Here is a 15581-nt window from a genome sequence, read left to right as displayed (position 1 = left end):
CTTCTCTATCTTTGAGATATAGGAAAGGTTTGCTTTCATCCTACCATTCTCAAACCCTAGACATGCTATGAATAGATTTTACTAGGTGTTTTACGGGTGCTTTATTTTTAGACCAAGTTGAAATGTTCTCCTTGTTTTGTTTCTTTCCATGCAGATTCAGTTGGTTAAGATGTTAATGTGTACTTGATGCTGGAACTTTTGCTTGAAGATATTGGTATATTATTGAAGGGAGGCCATTAGAACATTAAACAAGAATAAAAAAAAAGCAATTTTTACGAATGTGTATGCTGCAATATAAAAGGCTGACATGTTCTTTTGTTTCCAGTCAAAACAAATGTCATGTTTTACAGTAATGCTACCCTAACCAAATAAACAACTAACTTTCCTACTTAATTAGCAATCAATTCAGTCTTTCGCCTTTGATTATTACTTATCCAATCAAGAACATCCGAACAATCCTCTTGGCTGATGAAAACCCTGCATATGTTTTTAATGCTTCAGCTTCACTCCAAAAATATACATAGGTGGGATACCCATTACGCATGTAGTAGCTGTTTTAATAAAAACTAGAGGTGGGTCTTCAGATTAAAACAGATCACAGCACCCTTAGTAAAAAAGACATTTTTAATTAGCATGTTGATTACGTGACTTAAAGATCGTATGCATAACAAAAAGAAGGGTGCAGTTCTGTTTTTAGCTAGTTTTACCTAATTGTAACACTTTTGAAAGTTGGTTACTATTCTATGAGATATACCCTCCCTATTTTTTAAATGGCCAGTTTGACTCGAATCACAATAACTAAACAGGTCAAAATTGCATACCCTCTTTTAGTTCGATAAGTTTTTAATTGTGTAATTTCTCGTCGATCTGACATTTCTTTATCCATTGCAAGTGATCTCGGGACTGCCAGTTTTCCAGTTTGATCATGGTATGCGCTATAAATAAAATCGAGTACCTCAGTCTGCAAACAAGGTATAACATAAATATTATATAACTAGATAAATCAAAATGTGTAGTTGAAAAGATAAGAGGCACACAAGGGGTCTAGAAGCATCAATCCAGTGATAAATGGACTCTTTGCGGAACCATGTCAACTGTCCTTTTGCAAAATTCCTGCAACACAAACCGGTATTAGAAGGGTAAACGAACCTAAATGCTCGTGAGCTACTCCAGATCGACTTGCTAAAACTCGAAACAAGTTGAGCTCAATGAGCTCGACCTCATTTAATAAATGATCACGACCGTGAGCTTGATTCGGCTGCTAAAAAACCTAAAGAAGCATATTATTCACACTCATATACTATTTTCTATCTTATATAACATATATATAATTACATTTTAGTTATTACTATATATAAAAAAAAGTATTATAAAACAATAATGTAATATATATTTAAAACTAAAATCATAAATATATGTGTGAACATATATAATAATAATAATAATAATAATAATAATAATAATAATATATGTAAAGCATAAACAGATTAATCAAATATTTAACAATTTAAAAAAAAAAGATTAATAAAAAGAATTACCTTGATGCCTTCTGAAATTCAGATAGAAAAGCATAAAACTCGCGCGACGAGCTTCTGCCTCCTTTGTTTTCACAATGTAAAAGGTATTCCATAGCCTGTGGTTTACCATTAAAAAGATACAAGATTGAGGCAAAGACTCCACCATTGACAAATAATTAATGCACTAGTTATACTTAGAAATAACTATATTATTACGATAATATTCTAACTTTTAGCATGAAACATTGTGGAAGGTTCTATAGGTTTTGAATATCTTTTTGCCCTCTTCAACCCCTTTCCAAGTTTGGTTTTAAAAAGCGTGAGGCGATGAGGTGGCGTTCCATGCCCATCTGGGTCACATTTGGTCAAATTTAGGGTATGTAGGAGGCTGATATGTAAAAACCACCAAAGAGGTAAAGAAACTATAGACGCTTTATTTGATAAAAAATAGATATGTAAAAGAGATGAGAGAGATGCAACTTCTGGTTGTACGGAAAGCTTATTTGGCTGTACATAGAGAGCAATGGCCTGCACTCTTGAAGCTCTCACCTAAAGAAAACGCCTCGGGGCGCCTCACATTTTTAAAACCAAGTTTCCAAGTAACCACAAAAATATTATTCTTTGAGGCAAAGTATAACCCAAATCGACCCTTTTACCCATGACTTAGCAAAGATATTCGAGGTGCAACTAGCACCAAATCCAAAGCATCATAGGAATAAAAATACTCAAGAAAACAAAACACAAACAAAAGTTAATAAAGAAATGAAAAAGGAATTAACTAATAAACATGTACATGAGGGAAGCAATATATAAAACATAGGGAGTAATACAGAATACCTGTCTGTAACCGATTGCGCGTGTAGCAGAATTTGAGTTTGGCTGAAGACCCATATCAAGAAGCCATCTTGCTTCGGACAAAAGGCCATTATCTCCTAAGTATATGACACGTGGACCAAAATTATACAAAAACAATCACTTCAAATAAAGTCAAAAGCTACAAATATACCAACACCTTATGATTTATTGCATGGATAATCAATAAACAAAGCATTATTTGAAATAACCAACTTTCAAAAGTTTTAACTTTGACCGTGTTGACTTTGTGACATAGTGCTGATTTGGAGTCGGGAAACCGGCTAAATTAGAAATCCAAAATTAAATAACGGTTTATACGTGAAAACAAAGTTCATTAACAAAAATAGGAATCTGAATAAACTATGTTACCGTTTTATGTAATTTTCTCTTTAATAAATTGTCGCAAATTGGGGCAAACATAAGTTTTCTATGTATATGGAAATTTGCAACTAGCCAACTACAATTCATGAGATCTTTTTCCCGAATACTGGTACCGTAACCATACCGAACAATACATTTGGTGCGGTATTCGGTACCCAGTTTTGTTCAAATTTGGTATCAGCATTTTCAGTACCGATACAACACTGATCTCATGCCTACTACAATGGGTATTTGAAAGCTATAAAAGGCAGTGATACCTGAAATCATATCTTCACACCGAAAGTCGATCGACCTATAAAGATCCAATCTTGAAGTTGAAAGAAAAAAACAAATAAAATCATAATCCAATTCTTTATGCTTTTCTTCAGTGGAAAAGTCAACACCAAGATCAGTGGTATGTTAACCATTTTGTCCTTTGAAAGAATCATATGGTATTGGAAAAGCTGATGGAGGTAAACCAGTAGACTGCAATATGAAAGATCAGCTGTCTCAGGTTATGTCTTATCTCTACTCAGTCAAAGGAAGAAAATATAAATGGCTTAAGTTTTGAATAAGACAACCTTTTTACTTTTCATTTTTTTTTTTTCATATTGAAAAGGTATGAAGAACGGGAGGTGTGAAGTTTTTTATCATCCTGGCATCGAGCTATTTTTCCGCAGGACCTCCCCTACAGTATCGTCACCGCAGTAGAGTTTAACCACCAAGTTCGGGATGGGTTGGTGTGGTTCCTCTACGCCTAGGACACCAGAATATCGAACCATGAACGAAGAAAGGTATGAGATAAAATAGTCATTGCGAGGCCCCAATTCTTGACTGGGGGTATGTAAACGAGCAAGGGTGGAAATGAGTAAGGGTGTAAACGAGTCAATCCGCTCGTGAGCTACTCGAGATTGGCTCGCTTAATCGAGATGAGCTTAAACAAGCTCAAGCCTAAAATTAAGCTTGTTTAACAAAAGAGCCTGATCCCGAGCTTCATTTATTGAGGCTCGTGAGCCTAAACAAGCTTATTATATTTATGATTTTTGTTCAATGTATTTAATATATATTTATTTAACTAAATAATATCATATTATGTTATATAGAAAATTACAGTTAAAAAACAAACACAAAATGTATATAATATATACATAAATTAATTAATAAATAATAGTAAACTAGCCGAGCTCGAGCTCTCTGTAAATTAAATGACTTGAACTCAGGCTTGGCTCGGGTCGTTTACACCCCTAGAATCAAGTCAAATAGGCTAAACGCAATGAAAGTTGCCAAAAGTGTATTTGCATTTAGAAAAAACTCCTAAGTCATTTTTCTTTTATAAAATAAGAAAAATGCATATTGACCTTAGTTACATCAGGTGCCTTCATACAAACATAGCATTATTTATCGATTCATACAGCGTCCAGTGTCACACAATAACATGATTATGCATGCTGAAATGAAAACTAACCTTTATGATTTCAAGCTTTCGTCGTAAACGATACCAACCATTAGCAGGCAAAGATTGAGCGGTTGGATCACCTGCGTTGGTGACCAAGCGCACAGCACCGTCCCAGTCATAGATTCTCTCAAAAGTTGCCAGCTGAGGCTGCACTTGGAAACTAATCTCTGCAGTTGCCTTTGGTACGTCTGGTTTCCCGTTGAAGAAACACTAACCGAACCCCGGGCAGATTACTGGTAACCTGGGGGTTAGATAGATGTTTCCCACGAGGGGTTAGACCCTGAGAAGATTGTTCTTCTGATAACCTGCAAAACAGACACCGTGAGCTTGTCACTGAGAAGGGGGGGGTTCCTCCTTGTAACCACCCTCCGGCGTGAGAATCAGACTAGATTGCTCTTTAAATATAAGTGTATATTAAGAGATTGCTAGAGCAGATATCAGGTATAATATGATGATACAAGATAAGATGAGATGGTCATACCATTTGTGGTATTTATAGCCGAAGGTAGGTTTCCAAGGAGGTGTGGCCGGCTGCAACAGTGTTCCTGTTCTACCAACAGTGGCCTACGCACGTGCCCTGCTGGTAGTTGGTGGGTAGGCAGCGGCTGATAGTGACCAGGCCTGCTGTGTACTATTCCTTTTCCACCAACTGCCGGCTACGCACGTGGTATGGCAGTAGTTGGTGAGTAGGCAGCGGCTAATAGTGACACAGTACAGGAGCATGCTGCTCGCCATACTGTTGTCAATAAGCTGTCGTATCTTTAGTCAGATCTTTTTCCCATACCTCGTCAGGTACAGTACAGAAGATCTTCCTGTATCGTACGGACTGGCTTATTTGGGCGGGAGTATTCCCCCTCCCGCCCTTGTGCGGGATTGTTCCCGGCTTTGCTCATTCCTTCAGGTGACACTGAGTGATTGAGAGCTAAGTGCCTTGTGCGTGTAGCCTTGCTGCGCGGGTGGCCTTCCCTGATGGCTTGTATCCGAGGCTGCGGGGACAGGCGGAGTCCTTCACCATTGGGAGGCATTTCATGCGGGACCAGCTTGCGTACTGCGCGTAAGGACGTCACGTCTCTGAGCATGGTTGGTCCTGCGGATCCAGTTGGTTTCTGCGCAGACGTTCCTCTTCAAGGTGAGTCTTGCGGGTCCAACTGGGCTCTGCTGGGACCTACCTCTTCAAGTCCCCCCAGTCCAATGTTCTTCTCATGAGTGTTTAATAAAGTGAGGTGAACTTTTGGACTTAAGCAAAGGGTTTTGAAAAGGGTTTTTTAAGGTTTTCCATGGGGATTCCTCCCGCGGAAGTCCTTGTCACTTGCAGAAATTCCCGAGTTTCCTGCTTGGTCTTTGGGTATGATGCGGGTAGGTCTGTAACTTCCTCGCAAGTCAGGAGCGTTGAGTCCCACTTGTGTGGATTCTCCATGAGGTTTTGGTAGTTTTGAACATAGTGATCAATTATGTTAAAACCACCAATTCCATCCTGGAGCTTCAAACAACATAGTTCTCGACGTTCCCGCTATGCGGGGATGTTATTTCCGTTTCCGCAAGCATTGCCCAGAAGATCCTTCTTGGTTTCAATTCCCAGCGGAGCGCTAGGTATGTGAAGGGTTTTGCCTTAACACTGTACCCGCGCTCGTCTTACGGTTACTTTACTTCCAAGGTATTCCTGGCGTCAATTCCCTGCGGGTGCTAGGTATGTGAAGGGTTTTGCCTTTACACTGTACCCGCACCCGTCTTATAGTTACTTGGTTGCCGAGGTATACTTGGCTTCAATTCCCTGCGGGTGCTAGGTATGTGAAGGGTTTTGCCTTAACACTGTACCCGCATCCGTCTTACGGTTACTTGTTCGCCAAGGTTTTCTTGGCTTCAATTCCCTGCGGGTGCTAGGTATGTGAAGGGTTTTGCCTTTACACTGTATCCGCATCCGTCTTACGGTTACTTGTTTGCCAAGGTTTACTTGGCTTCAATTCCCTGCGGGTGCTAGGTATGTGAAGGGTTTTGCCTTAACACTGTACCCGCATCCGTCTTACGGTTACTTGTTTGCCAAGGTTTACTTGGCTTCAATTCCCTGCGGGTGCTAGGTATGTGAAGGGTTTTGCCTTAACACTGTACCCGCATCCGTCTTACGGTTACTTGGGTGCCAAGGTTTTCTTGGCTTCAATTCCCTGCGGGTGCTAGGTATGTGAAGGGTTTTGCCTTAACACTGTACCCGCCTTCGTCTTACGGTTACTTGTTTGCCAAGGTTTTCTTGGCTTCAATTCCCTGCGGGTGCTAGGTATGTGACGGGTTTTGCCTTAACACTGTACCCGCCTCCGTCTTACGGTTACTTGTTTGCCAAGGTAAGGGGTATTTTCCCGCTTACTTTTTAATCTTTTTGAATTTTGAATTTTGAAATTCGAAGAGTTGGTGGAAGGATAAGAACAGTCCAAACCTCTGAAACGTCGTGCGACGGTTTCTTCTGACTGTGTCAGATCGTGCAGGAAGTTATGGTGACGTGACAGTACATGGTCATTCCAGACGCTTTTTCAGGCGCGTGGGCGCGATTTTTCGGGCGCGTGGCCGCGAAATTAATGGTATGCGTCCTGTCAACAGCTGTTGCCAGCTTGCTTTTTGCCACGTGTCATAGTTTCATTGCACCTTCGTTTTCTCTCTCTTCCGCATTAATTTCATCGCATTAATTGCGATTAGTATATAAAGGGGTAGAGGGCTCTTTGTAATCCAGACTTTCACTCTTCTCTTCATCTTCTTTGCGATTTCCGGCGAATACTCACCTTTTCAGGCAAGCATTCTCCCGAAATCGTTTTCTTCTTCTTTTACAAGATGTCTCGTGATCTCGAATCTGCAGTCGATGACAAGAGTACTGCTGGCGAGTGCCAGTGTGCTCTGCCTGGCGATCTGTATCGGTACGTCGTTAGGAAGTTCATGCTCGAGTCTTTCGAGCCTGAGTTTCCTGAACCCCACCAGACGGTGTACGATGCCCCCAGAGGCAAGATCGGGGTTTATGCTGCATTCTTTGTTTATGGGAATCTTAGGTTCCCATTGACAAAGTTTGTTTACCGTGTCCTTGAGAGGCACGGTGTTCATTTGACCGAGTTGCACCCCATGGCGATCGCCAAGATTCGCCACTTCGAGTGGGTGTGCCGGATTTTGGGCGTTGAGCCCTATGTTGACCGCCTGATGACCTTCTATACTTGGAGGTGCATCCAGGGGTGGTACACGTTGACAACCCGGATTAAGGGTTTAAAGATCTGCGCGACCGAGCGCAGTCTTCGCTCGTGGAAGCGGGAGTTCTTCTTCATATCCGCTCGCGCCATCCCCATTGCCATGAAATTCAAGAACGGGCAGGCACTTCCCAGCCTTCACGCCTCCAACTACCAGGAGGCGGAATGGTTTGCGAAGATATCTCGGGTCCAATCTCCGGTTTACCGGTTTGCGGAGTCCGGGATGGTGATGCTGGGGATGAGCCGGGTGTGGAAGGCTGCCGATGCGCAAAAGATCCCAATCGTCCTCGAATACGGTTCGAACTCTGTTCCTTACGGTATGCCTTGTTTCTTTTTGTTGATTTTGAAATCTCTTCTAACTTTTTTCTTGTTTATTTCAGAGGGGAACGACTTGCAGTCGCTCTTGAACCCGCGGGAGGCTGACGGTCCCGCTCGGATGGGTACTCGCGCTCTAGACGAGAACGAGTTGCCCATCCTAGAACAAACGGCGGATCGGTTCGTGGAGGTCTATCCGCTAGGCCATGAGATCCTTAGCACCCGTCGGCCAGGTAAGGCGCTATTCGACCCTCGACCCCTCAATGTTGAAACCTCTGCTGGAATTCCTCTAATCGTATGTTCTGATGAGGAATCCGCATATGGTCCTCCGTTGGTGCGGAAGAAGAAGGCTGCCGGCGGGAAGGGGAAGGAGAAGGTGGCCTCCACAGCTGATCCAGCGCCTCGGTCTGACTCGGAGACCGAGAGCGAAGAGGTGGCGGGGAATCCCGGTGGTGACAAGATCACCATTCCGGAGGCTGTGACAACTGTCACCGAAGAGCCCAGGATGACAACGGTGACCGGCGTGAAGAGGCCACCTCCATCGGGTTCATCCCCGCCCGTCCGTACTTTCAGGCTCAAGAAAACCCGTAAGTACAAATTTCCTTTAGCTTTTATCTTCATAGCTTAATATCATTTAACACTTATCTTCTGTACGCAGGCGTGGATGTTGACGCATTCCAGGGTGGAGTGCAGAGTAGTACTTCTCCGCCAATGACGGTAGGCTTGGTCAGCCTACCTGAGGCGACGACCCAGGCGCCTGCGCCTGCTTCCGCTGGTCCAGTTGCTCACTCCTTTGAGCCGACTGTTCCAGCTGTGATGACGTCACCGCCGGCTGTGAGTGCGATTTTTACAGCATCCTTCACCGAGCCGGCGGTTACTATTGCCGCGGATTCCGCGGCGGCGACCGCGGCGGCTGCTACCATGCCCCCGTCATCGGCCAAGACGGCCGATCCATCAGGTACGCATGGGGCTTCTCGCCAATCTCTGCCACCTTCCCATCTGCCTGACCTCTTGGATGGATTTCCCTTGGGTTCAGGTGATGGGTTCGGTGGCTATCGGCCTGTTATTGACCCTACAGGTGCGTAGGGTTCTTTTGGCCCTTTTTATATATTTTTTCTTATCATCTTTTCCTAACTGCTTTATGTTTTTTGCAGTGTCGGATTCCAATGAAGTGTATGTTCCACGATGGAACATTCGCCGAGGAACAACCCTTCGCACCCCTGTGGAGTGCGTGGAATGGGCTCGTCACGCTGCTCCCAGTGGTGCGTTGGGGGAAGCCATGGCTAGCTACCAGGAGGGTAGGCTAAGCAATGAGCTTCGGGTTCTCCTGGCCCGGATGCAGCCGCGCGTTGAGCTGCTTTGTCGTGAAAACGACAAGTTAAAAGCAGCTCGCCTTAAAGAAGTGGCTCAGGCGCGGGCTGTCCGGGAGGAGAACCAAAGGCTTTCCGCATTGGCTGCGGAAAAGGAGAAGGCCTTCAAGGCCCTCGAGGTTGAAGTTCAGGCTCGACTTGAGGCCCGTTCCAAGGCTGCCCAAGCTGTTAATGAACAGCTTCGGCTGGCTAAGGAAACTGCCAGGAACGCAACCGAGAGGGCCACCAAGGCTGAAGCTGTTGCTGAGCCTCTTCGCGTGGATAATGAAGAACTTAAAGCCAAATTAGAGGCTCTCCAGCAGGCTCATGATGCCTTGGCGATGGAAGACGCCAAAAAGCTCCAAGAAATCCTGGACCAGAGGGGGGTGCTTGACCATGCTGAGCGTAAGCTGAAGGGCGTCGAAGAGGCTGCGGCTAAAGAAGTGTTGCTTGCCAACCTCAACAAGAGTGAAGCCGATCGCGCCCGTAACGAAGCTCAAGCTGCCCTCCAAGAAGCCCTGGTTGCCAAGGAATGGCTTCTTCGAGAAGCGTTGTCTCAGGTAAGCTTTTTTTGTCTTTACGCTTTTCTTTGTAAATAGAAAAGGTTTTGACACTTGTATATTTTCTTTTGTAGGTTGTGCATCGGGTCTTTGCTGAGACCTCTTACGATGATGCTATGAGCGCAACCCTCAACGCATCTCACGAGGATGGGGAAAAGGTCGGCTTCCTGCTTGGTCTAGGGTTCGTTGAGAAAGGCATCCCGCCTTCCAACTTCCCTTTGTACAATGTTGATACTGAGGCTGTTTACGACCAAGCAGTGAATCAGTACGCCGCCTTCCCGCATCCGGTGGTGGAGAAGGTGAATCAAGTTGCTGCTGCTGATGATGGGTTAGCTATCCTTAAAGCTTTCCTTGAACTGCCACGATCTACTGATGGTGCTGGTCCAAGTGGAAGTGGCCCTGAAGCCTGATCCTGAAGATCCCTTCCTATTGCTAGGATAGATTTAGCTTGTATAGATTTATTTTCTTGTAGGCGGGTAGTTACCCGGCCATTCTTGTAATGAATACTTATGAAATATAAATCTTTGTGCGGGTAAGACCGCTACTTTCGTTGGGTTCCTTGCTTTGTAAACGTTGTATGACTTGCATACTTTAGTTTAAATTAGCAATTTTCCAAGTGTTTAGAATAAGTTAACCTTTGAACGTGGTAGATAGGTGTGAAGTTTTGCTTCCTCTTCCGTGATTGTGCGGGTAGGACCGTCACTTGCACGTAGTAGGATGGCTAAACTTTACCATCTGACCTGCGTGTAGGTTTTCCTCATCTTTTGAGGATAAGTTAACCTTTGAACGTGGTAGATAATAGGTGTGAAGTTTTGCTTCCTCTTTCGTGATTGTGCGGGTAGGACCGTCACTTGCACTTAGTAGGATGGCTAAACTTTACCCATATCTGACCTGCGTGTAGGTTTTCCTCATCCTTTCTGAGGATAAGTTAACCTTTGAACGTGGTAGATAATAGGTGTGAAGTTTTGCTTCCTCTTTCGTGATTGTGCGGGTAGGACCGTCACTTGCACTTAGTAGGATAGCTAAACTTTACCTGCGTCAAACCTGCGTGTAGGTTTTGCTCATCCTTTTGTTAGAAATTCTGTTTTGAACCGTTCGACGCGCGGTTGTCAATAGGTTAGTGTTCAGTTCCCTTTTTCATGATTCATGCGGGTAGACCGGCACTTTCATTTAAGGGGACTGAACTTTTCCCCTTCAACTGACCTGCGTGAAGGTTTGTCGTTCTTTGGGTTTATGCGGGTTTTGCCGCCTTCCCCACGCAACGACTTCACGTGACTTCACGTAATTATGCGGTGAAAACCGGCATATCCGTGTTGAATAAATTGACCGTTCGACGCGCGGTTGTCAATAGGTTAGTGTTCAGTTCCCTTTTTCATGATTCATGCGGATAGACCGGCACTTTCATTTAGTGGGATAACTGAACTTTTCCCCTTCGACTGACCTGCGTGAAGGTTTGTCGTTCTTTGGGTTTATGCGGGTTTTGCCGCCTTCCCCACGCAACGACTTCACGTAATTATGCGGTGAAAACCGGCATATCCGTGTTGATAAATTGACCGTTCGACGCGCGGTTGTCAATAGGTTAGTGTTCAGTTCCCTTTTTCATGATTCATGCGGATAGACCGGCACTTTCATTTAGTGGGATAACTGAACTTTTCCCCTTCGACTGACCTGCGTGAAGGTTTGTCGTTCTTTGGGTTTATGCGGGTTTTGCCGCCTTCCCCACGCAACGACTTCACGTGACTTCACGTAATTATGCGGTGAAAACCGGCATATCCGTGTTGAATAAATTGACCGTTCGACGCGCGGTTGTCAATAGGTTAGTGTTCAGTTCCCTTTTTCATGATTCATGCGGATAGACCGGCACTTTCATTTAGTGGGATAACTGAACTTTTCCCCTTCGACTGACCTGCGTGAAGGTTTGTCGTTCTTTGGGTTTATGCGGGTTTTGCCGCCTTCCCCACGCAACGACTTCACGTAATTATGCGGTGAAAACCGGCATATCCGTGTTGATAGTTCATAAAAATGTAAAATCATCAGCGTCAATGTTTTAAGGAGAATCGTTTCCATTAGAAGTGGCACTTGGCCTTTTCTTTACAAATTTGGAATTGATTTACATGCAAACTGTGTAAATGAGCTCCCTTCCATGTTGTTGGGATGGGAGTGCCATCGAGCCGATACGCACCTGGTTCGGGATCTCGTTCTTTACGCAGCATGTAGTCTCCACATTGAAGATGGAATTTTATTCGTGTTTTCCCCAGCTGGGGTTCTACACGCATCAGCCTGCTCAGCGTTCATTGCGCCACGAGGTGCGCGAGCGTCCCATCTCTGACAAATGCTTCGACCATGTCCTTTACGTCTATGCATTCTTCAGTGTTGTGGCCTTTCGTCCTGTGAAAGTCACAGTATTTGCTCCGATCAGCATTGTGACGATGTCGGATTATTTGAGGCTTTGTCCATGGGAGCTCCTCGGTGGCGAATATCTCGGTGACGCTTTTGGTGAGCGGCGTCCATCTGGAGTTCTTGTTGGACTGTACGTTATCCCTTCCGCCTAACCGATGCTGCAAGCCGGATGAGGTGTCAAAGTTTACCCTTGACTGCCAAATGCCTAGCTTCCGCTTTTTGTTTAATCGGGCGGTGAGAACGTTGTCTTCTCTTGTTTTCTGGGTGTAGAGGTTTGTGCTCTGTGGGAGATCTCTACCCAGTTGCTTCTCCGTTTCCGCAAAGCGTTTAGCTGCTGTCATGATGGCATCCCATGTGGATGGCATGCCATCTTTACCCGTTAAGGTGCGGATGAGCTCTGGGTCGTTCGCGCCCTGGATAAAGGCAGCGCGAACAAGATCTTCGCTAATGTTACCCAGACTTAGCTTCTTCGAGTTGAAGCGAGTGATGAAGTCTAGCAAAGATTCATCTTTCTCTCGAATGCATTTGAGGATTGTCCATTGCTCCTCGGTATACTTTCTTTGCTGGCTAAAGTGTTGGCTAAACTTCTGTTGGAAGTCAGCCCAGTCGTAGATGTGGTTGACCGGTAGACGATCGAACCACGCTCTAGCAGCCCCCACAAGCTTCATTTGGAACATGTAACACCACGTAGGTTCCGTCCAACTACTGACGGTTGCCCCCGCTATGAACCTGTTCAAATGATCGTCTGGATCAGATATACCATCATATGTGCCTATGCTGGACATTTGTTTGGCACTTTTTGGGGCGATTGCTTCTGCAATGTCCCTTGCAAATTTGGACGTTCCCGCATTTGCAACGTTTGGTCTGGATGTTTTGGAGAAGTCTCGTGGACTTCCACCTGTGCTTTTTGGTTTGAAGGCTTGTCCAAAATGCCTTCTCGGTTGGGAATCCGTTTCCTTACGCTTCCCTTTTGCCCTATGGCGAGGGTTCACGTCGGAGTCGGATTCCTCCGAGTCATCCAAGTAATCTTCGAATTCGTCAGCCTGTTGGACGGAACGCAAGCGTTCGTCCAATTCAGCTTGGAATTCCCTCTGACGTGCCTCCGCCCATGCCTTAACTTCATCGAGTGTTTGGCGGGGGAGTCTTGTTCGTTTCTCTAACTGGGTATCGGTGAATCCCAGTGAGCGATTATTTACTGCACTTGCCCCAGCTTGGGTAGCTGGGGTAGTGTTCGTAAAATTTACTTCACTTGCCCCGGCTTGGGTAGCCGGGGTAGTGTTTGTAAAAACTGTGTTGCCGGTATTCCCCCCAGTAGCTGGGGTTGTGGTTACCGGAGTTTCTTTAACCATCTTGGAAGTTTGAAAAAACTGGAGAAAAATGTTCTAGCTTTATGCACGGATGGTGCCAATGAAGAAACACTAACCGAACCCCAGGCAGATTACTGGTAACCTGGGAGTTAGATAGATGTTTCCCACGAGGGGTTAGACCCTGAGAAGATGGTTCTTCTGATAACCTGCAAAACAGACACCGTTAGCTTGTCACTGAGAAGGGGGGGGGGGGGTTCCTCCTTGTGACCACCCTCCGGCGTGAGAATCAGACTAGATTGCTCTTTAAATATAAGTGTATATTAAGAGATTGCTAGAGCAGATATCAGGTATAATATGATGATACAAGATAAGATGAGATGGTCATACCATTTGTGGTATTTATAGCCGAAGGTAGGTTTCCAAGGAGGTGTGGCCGGCTGCAACAGTGTTCCTGTTCTACCAACAGTGGCCTACGCACGTGCCCTGCTGGTAGTTGGTGGGTAGGCAGCGGCTGATAGTGACCAGGCCTGCTGTGTACTATTCCTTTTCCACCAACTGCCGGCTACGCACGTGGTATGGCAGTAGTTGGTGAGTAGGCAGCGGCTAATAGTGACACAGTACAGGAGCATGCTGCTCGCCATACTGTTGTCAATAAGTTGTCGTATCTTTAGTCAAATCTTTTTCCCATACCTCGTCAGGTACAGTACAGAAGATCTTCCTGTATCGTACGGACTGGCTTATTTGGGCGGGAGTATTCCCCCTCCCGCCCTTGTGCGGGATTGTTCCCGGCTTTGCTCATTCCTTCAGGTGACACTGAGTGATTGAGAGCTAAGTGCCTTGTGCGTGTAGCCTTGCTGCGCGGGTGGCCTTCCCTGATGGCTTGTATCCGAGGCTGCGGGGACAGGCGGAGTCCTTCACCATTGGGAGGCATTTCCTGCGGGACCAGCTTGCGTACTGCGCGTAAGGACGTCACGTCTCTGAGCATGGTTGGTCCTGCGGATCCAGTTGGTTTTTGCGCAGACGTTCCTCTTCAAGGTGAGTCTTGTGGGTCCAACTGGGCTCTGCTGGGACCTACCTCTTCACCCGTATATAAACCTTTCAGGTATTTAAAAACAAAGTGTCATTTCATAGGCTGCAAAAGCCATCAATGGAAGCTGAGAGTAATATACTACCATCTTAAGTATAATCCGGTGAACGCGGCCTCTGTTTAGAATATCTTTTGTAGCCTGTCGTGAAGGAGGGTAAAAGTCAAAAACAAGGATGTTAAGGATAGATGATATACATAGCTTGAGTAGGGTGTAAGATGTCAAGCAAATAATGTGGTACTTCATATATATATATTTATTTATCAAGTAAGTAATTGAAGGTATTGTAACTTGGGATTGATTACCTGTGTTTCAGTTGCAGATCCAACATCAACAGAGTCTGCGCTTATGATTTCTCCCTTGAGTTTTCTGGAAAGCGAGCCAGCTTTTGCCGGCGCCGGTGGGCCCATGACTTTCTCCTTTTCCTTTGATGAGGAGCATTGGTGAGCAATGAAGGTAAAGGCACAGGTAGAGGTAGAGGTAGAGGTAGAGGTAGAGGTGAGTGTGCCGGTGAATAGGATAGCCGGAGCTGACTCATGATAAACTTTCTCATAAACTAGGTTAATGACAATTGCGTGTGACTTCAATTCATTCATGTTAACCAATATTTTATACAATTATTATCTACTAGTTTACAATTGCGTCGATTACTCGAAGTTCCCAAAAGTACGGGATACTGTTAACATCTCGGATTTTCCGGACTTTTTCTTTTTCGCTTCGATATATCCGAACGTTGGTGAAATATGAATATAATATCTCTAGTATATATGTATAATATTGTCTATGTTAAATTACATGTAAAATGATTATGTGTTTAGTTTGTAGCTTGTTTCATGAAATTTCGATCGTTTGTGCGTAATTTGTTCGTTTTTGGCTTTCACAAGTATAATACTTATGAAACAACGATGAGGATTTATTTATAAATGTGGCTTAGTATTTAGTAATAATGATTCGTTATAATCCGGTTCGATATTAAAAAGTTTGTTTAAGCCCGAAACTCATTCTAAAGGGGTCATTCCTGTAAATATGATTATTATTATATTAAATAAAATACCCCAAAACCCAAACCCAAGAACCGACCGTTCTCCTCACCCTCTCATCTATTTCAACACACACACACACACCCTTCAATTCAATATTGATTCTTGCAATTGGTGGTTTC

General features: G+C 44.6%; 1 pseudogene across 1 annotated transcript; it reads right to left on the bottom strand.

Annotated features, from left to right (window-relative positions):
* Positions 1-364: 364 nt before the first annotated feature.
* Positions 365-14860, bottom strand: LOC143534715 (tRNA dimethylallyltransferase 9-like; annotated as a pseudogene). The gene is made up of 10 exons (XR_013135595.1): positions 14723-14860; positions 14619-14661; positions 14506-14581; positions 4198-4395; positions 3011-3218; positions 2355-2449; positions 1539-1633; positions 1038-1113; positions 822-961; positions 365-477 (listed from the first exon to the last, which is right to left on the bottom strand). The product of XR_013135595.1 is annotated as a tRNA dimethylallyltransferase 9-like (transcript).
* Positions 14861-15581: the final 721 nt, after the last annotated feature.

The sequence above is a fragment of the Bidens hawaiensis genome, unplaced genomic scaffold, assembly GCF_021521415.1.
Source record: "Bidens hawaiensis isolate Kalapana, Puna unplaced genomic scaffold, B.hawaiensis_p1.1 tig00010301_1, whole genome shotgun sequence".
Classification (NCBI taxonomy): Eukaryota; Viridiplantae; Streptophyta; class Magnoliopsida; order Asterales; family Asteraceae; genus Bidens; species Bidens hawaiensis.
The sequence above is the reverse complement of the archived record's forward strand: the minus strand, read 5'-3'. Positions and strand labels throughout refer to the sequence as shown.